The sequence below is a fragment of the Saccostrea cucullata genome, unplaced genomic scaffold, assembly GCF_032062105.1.
Source record: "Saccostrea cucullata isolate Sc308-1 unplaced genomic scaffold, CSIRO_AGI_Scuc_v1 ctg397, whole genome shotgun sequence".
NCBI classification, from domain to species: domain Eukaryota; kingdom Metazoa; phylum Mollusca; class Bivalvia; order Ostreida; family Ostreidae; genus Saccostrea; species Saccostrea cuccullata.
The window spans coordinates 88937-94572 of NW_026924611.1; the positions used below are offsets into that span (position 1 = coordinate 88937).

The following is a 5636-nucleotide window of genomic DNA, read 5'->3' on the forward strand; positions in this document are numbered from 1 at the left end:
TTGTTGTTAGATTACCACTGACGTCTTGCTACAAGCTTTTTTTTTTATTTAATAGAGAAGGATTAGAAATGCTTATCCATTCACGTAAACTGTCTATTAAACTTTGCATTTATTTTTTTACATATTAAGCCATGCAAAGCTTCTCATACCAAAATATAAATGGTTCGCAAAATATCTTTCTTATTAATTATAGGTATTACAGAGCAGCTGAAATAAAAAAGTGAAGGATGTGGTTAAGATCATGATTATAAATTGCCATTTTATGACGAGTCGTTCACATAAATGTCAAAAACAATTAACTCCGAATCTCGTTAAGTCTTTATGGAGAAAACAATTTATGCATTCATTCACAAATTGTTTCGTATTACCTTTATATCTCACTGATGATTGGATGAAAAAAAAATCAAACCTAACTAATCATTTTTCCAAAGTCTTCCAATCTATACATACATGATCTCATGATTATCAAACAGATAAAGACTTCAGATCAAAATATATAACTTTGAAACAGGTATCAGTTGCTTATATATATTTTACTGTACACTTATTTTAAGTTTGTAAACAGCAACAAATTGATGATGCAAGTAAGGAGTTTTTTTTCATTTAAGAGGCATGGTAACTAGATCAGTTTTAACATTTTGGTTTAAACATCAAACAATGAGATATTTCTAACGATTTATGTATGTGCAAATTTACACATACATACGCTCGCAAGCTTTAGATTAGTGAAATGAATATATTTTTATCTTAAAAAATTAACCTACCAGTAAAATTTGATTGACTACATCAATATACAAAGAACTATATGCGGTGTATTGCATATTTTTGCCCCCAGAAAAGTCATATTTTGAAAATTTCTTGAAATGTGCTTAATTGTATATATTGCATGAGAAATCTAAATTAACAAAAAAATTTTAACGTTTCAAAGTATGCTATTTACATTTTCTCTTTTTATGACGTCACAAACTATTCGGATTTGGTATTTATTTTCAGAAAGAGGAAAACATACATAATCTGGTAAATTTTTACTATAAATTTTATAGAGCACAGGTCTGCTCAGGGACAATATTTACATATTTCATTGATATCATCATTCTACAGACTATATTAAAATATACTGAGCTTGAGAACACCTGCGCTCGGTGACTTAAACTCAAAATATCGAGATAATATACACCTTTTTCTGTAGAAATCATGAAAATTTTAAATTTTCTTCATTTTACTGAAGTCATATCAAACATATGACGTCATGACGTATGAAAATATTCATTACTTTGACGTCTGCAGATATCTCCCTGTTTCAAAACATAATTATGTAATTCTCTGTCAAAGTTTCAATTTGAGGTGAAATATTTGCCATTACCGCATAAAGTCCTTTGGAGAGTTTTTAAATGCCATATAAAAAATGAAGTAATATGCCATTTATCGAAAAGTATCCGATGCATTGTAAATTATAATGATAAACAATGAAATCGACGATTCCACATACTGATAGAAAAAACCTAAGAAGAATAAAGTCAACATTAAAATTGAAATTTCTGAAAAAAAAATAATGACAAGTTTTACTTGAGCACGAATCCTTCTGTTAAAGTCTATATAAAAGATTGACAACTTTGAAAATTTGCAGATTTCTAAATTTCAGATGAAACGACGAAAGTTCACTTAAAATCAATATTCGCGACTCTTTTATCAAAAGTTTATGATGAGAGGCGGCAACGTTAAAAACATTAATTCCTCAGCTTTAATATAGAAACAAGTAAAACCACAAGAACGCTTGGGTTTATTGAATGTCCATTGCTTGTAGTTGTCCAACAAAAGGTATGGCCCGATGCATTGATAACTCACTCAACATTTTTATACGATAGAATCTTAGAAAAGTAAAAGTAAGGTTTTAGTTACTTAAAGATTGTTTGTTTGTATGTTGCTTAACGTCTCATTCAAGAAACTTTCACTTAAGCAGAGACGACACTGGTGAAGGGCTTCCGATTTTGACCTTAACGCAGGCACTGTCAGGGATATTTATCGTGCAAACACCGGTACCTACTGCGACTCGGGCCTCGATTTTTAAGGTCTCATCTGAAGGACCCACAACTTTCACTTCAAAGTGCCAAGCACATGACGAAGGAAGAAACATACTCTCGATTATAAATTATTTGTACTTTATATAGTTTTTAAAACTTAGGGAGAAATGGTACATGTTAACTTATATTATGAGATTCGATCTTTATGTTTTGTTTTTCAATTTTGGAATAATCAAAGCATATGTGTATAAAAAAATGTGCTGAACATCAACTAAACAATTATTAACAACAACTTAGAAACACTTTCATTTTAATTTTTAATCATACAATTTCTCATCTTATGGAACAGTTACTTGTACTTCCATAATCTTGTCAAAATCTGCAAAGAAAAAAATGAAATTTATTCAAAGTAAATTAGGACGCAATGTATGATGTAATCTTACTCAAATAATGAAAAGACGGAATTTAAAAAAAACGAGAAAAAAAAACCAATGCTCAATTTCAAACAGAACTGTATACAATATAAATCTGTAACGAGGACACAAAACCCAGATTCCTGCAAATACAGATGTGGAATGGCTTGCCTTGGAGAAAAAAGCATTCCCTGTTGGCAGATTAATATTGCCTGATATAGTTATCAGGACGAGGGAATATTTTGTATTTAAATTCAAATTCAGTATAAAAACAAAGTGAAGATCTCAAAATTTGTATGTTAAAAAGCAAGTCAATCAATAATACGACTTAATTATAAGTTAGGTTGATATCAATTAAAAATTAACAAAAGAATTTTGAAAAATTAGGTTGCTGATTCACTTTAAGATAAACTGACATTTGTCAGTGTTCTGTCCCGAACAAAAAACAAAGAATCAATGATCAATCTTAAATATGTGGAAATAATTATCCAAGTTTAGATCAGGTGCCTAAGTGGACAAAGTATTCCCTGTCATGCGCACTTAATGTCCTAATCAAAGATTGATGAAGGTCACAGAACATTCTTAATTACTCAAACTAAGAATCATAGCAAAGACTTTTTAATTGATATAAAAGATATAAAAGAGACATATTGAAATTTAGACTCAATAATAGCATTTAATTACTTGTAACACCCTTAGATGTATTAAAAAAATGATTTGGCGAATTTCTAAGAATGAAAGCATAATAATGTATCTTTTAAATAAGAATAAAAACCTTGTTATCTTTAAATATATAAGAACGGGGTGAAGACTTATCATCAATGTGTATATACATAGAAATAATAAGAGTATAAAACCAAAATACAAAAATTCCATCATTTTTTTTATACATGTATTATAGAGCAAGAAATATTTGGCGATGTCTTATAAATAGAAAATAAGTATCTTAAACAAAAAGATATACTAAATATAATTTCAAAGTAGTGAAAGTCCTTGAACAGAAATACTTTTTTGAAAAAATAATCAAAAGCATTGTTCAAGCATATTGAATCAAAATAAACAGTGCTGAAAGTGAAAAATCAAAACGTCACCTCTATTTTTACCAAGACATAATAAATCTTTACCTTATGTCGATATAATATCCTCTCTTGTCTAAAGTGAGATCCATTTTTTTTTACCAGTGATGTGTGTCAAAATAGCTGGGGTAATAATGGTGGTAGTCTAGCAAAACATAAAATAATATTAAAAAAACACCTCCAATCAGCCTGCAAAACTTGTAAAGTTAACAAGAAAAAAATGTAGGTGTTTTGTTGACAGTCATTAGGACCGTACGTAAGTTTTTGTTTATAGATCAATCAGTAAATACATTGAAACCTGACTATGATCTTTTATAAATTTAAAAACGAAGTATAACTTAAAAATCAAAACAGTAAAAAATACTTTTACCTCGCCATCACAGAGGTATCTCTGGGAGAGAGAGAGAGAGAGAGAGAGAGAGAGAGAGAGAGAGAGAGAGAGAGAGAGAGAGAGAGAGAGAGAGAGAGAGAGAGAGAGAGAGAGAGAGAGAGAGATACAAGTATATCCGTAGATTATACTTCCCTTACTTCTTTTACAAAAAGATTATCTCTCTTACCAGGAAGCCATTTTTCTTTTTTAAATAAATGAAGAAAGAAAGAAACGGTCTTACCATAGTGATGTCCGTAGGAGTAAGGATATCTGTAGTGACTGTAATAATCGTCATAGTCGTGATAATCGTGAGGATAAGACGATACAGCCACGACAAGGAGAGCGATGATCAGGACGATGACCTTCATCTTTGTTGAACCCTTTTTAAAAAAAATGATTGCAAGGCTTATACCAATTTTTGTTTCATTGTTACATGTATGTAGAAAATGGTATAAAAAAAGGTAACTTTTTTTTCAAAATAAAATTAATTTTTCTGCTTTAAAAAAGAAAAAGATTTGTTGCGTAACTATCACAGCTTGTGTGAAACAAATCTACTGAAAATAACTTGACGAGTATTACAAGGAAAATACTTTCAAGCATAAAAATATATATTCATTTCACAACAAATAGCTGTTTAATTCATTCCCTTTTTCTAAAATCTAGGAATATGTATTTTACAAATTAAATGTACACATCAAATGACAGATATTTTACCATTATAGAAAAAAGTCCTCCAACCATAAAATAGTAAGATTTTTTTTTTTTAATAATTTAATTTCATTAAAAAATATATATATTTACTCACCTTGGCTTATCAAACTGAATTCAAGAGTTGATTGGGATGAGCAGTATATTTTCTTCTGTATAACCTTCCTTTTTATAGTAAACACCTAAAAGCAATTTTTCAAAAGGGTAAGAAGCATGAACCTGTTAATCTTATAAGTTGACATTATTAATCAACGATCACACAGATTGTTACGTAATTTTCAATTGAAATGTATGAAAAATGCGTATCTTTCAGTACAATTCTGCCTTAAACTGGTATTAACTGGAATTTTCAGGGTCTGTGTTTTATATACTGCTAGTAGATTTACATTGTTTGTATATCTTCTTGAGATCAATCACTGTTCGTTTTCTTCCCGCCTTCTTCATTGAAATGTACAACTTTAAGTACTCGCATTTATAAGTACACATGTACTTGATCTTAAAAAAACTTTATCTATAGGCATAGTATTAAAAAACATGTTGTAGAAATTTTAGAATATCGAGATAATGATCTTACAAAATTGAATACTGTGAAGCCCCGGGTAATCTTGGATGAACAATATTCGTGGATACTCACATTAAAGGCTACATTCAAAATTGACAGGCAAATAAGAAAGGAAAAAAATAAATTGACCAAAATTTAAGAATCCTTCTCAAGGATAAGATTAGAAATTTTTTTTCATCATTTAGGCTTATTTTTTTTAAAATGCTCTAATAAACTGGAGTTCAGTTTTATAGTAACAAAATGCAAAGATTGTGAGGGTTAAGATTTTCAAATGAAAATCTATATAGTAAATACCTAGAAACATAGAATACTTGATACCTAGAAATACTATTCGCAGTTCTACCGGCACCTCCCCTACGCGGTCTACGATTTTATTTTCGTCTTGATTTTATACAAGTACTACAGAATGTCTGACTACCCTTACATTTATTTTAATTTAAAGTGGTGCTTTAACGCTGGAGTCACAGGATTTCCTTTGAATACTCA

General features: G+C 29.6%; 1 long non-coding RNA gene across 1 annotated transcript; it reads right to left on the bottom strand.

Moving 5' to 3' along the window:
* Nucleotides 1–3565: 3565 nt before the first annotated feature.
* Nucleotides 3566–4767, bottom strand: LOC134266844 (uncharacterized). Its single transcript, XR_009992053.1, has 3 exons — nt 4686–4767; nt 4122–4260; nt 3566–3655 (listed from the first exon to the last, which is right to left on the bottom strand). It is a non-coding gene; the product is annotated as an uncharacterized LOC134266844 (long non-coding RNA).
* Nucleotides 4768–5636: the final 869 nt, after the last annotated feature.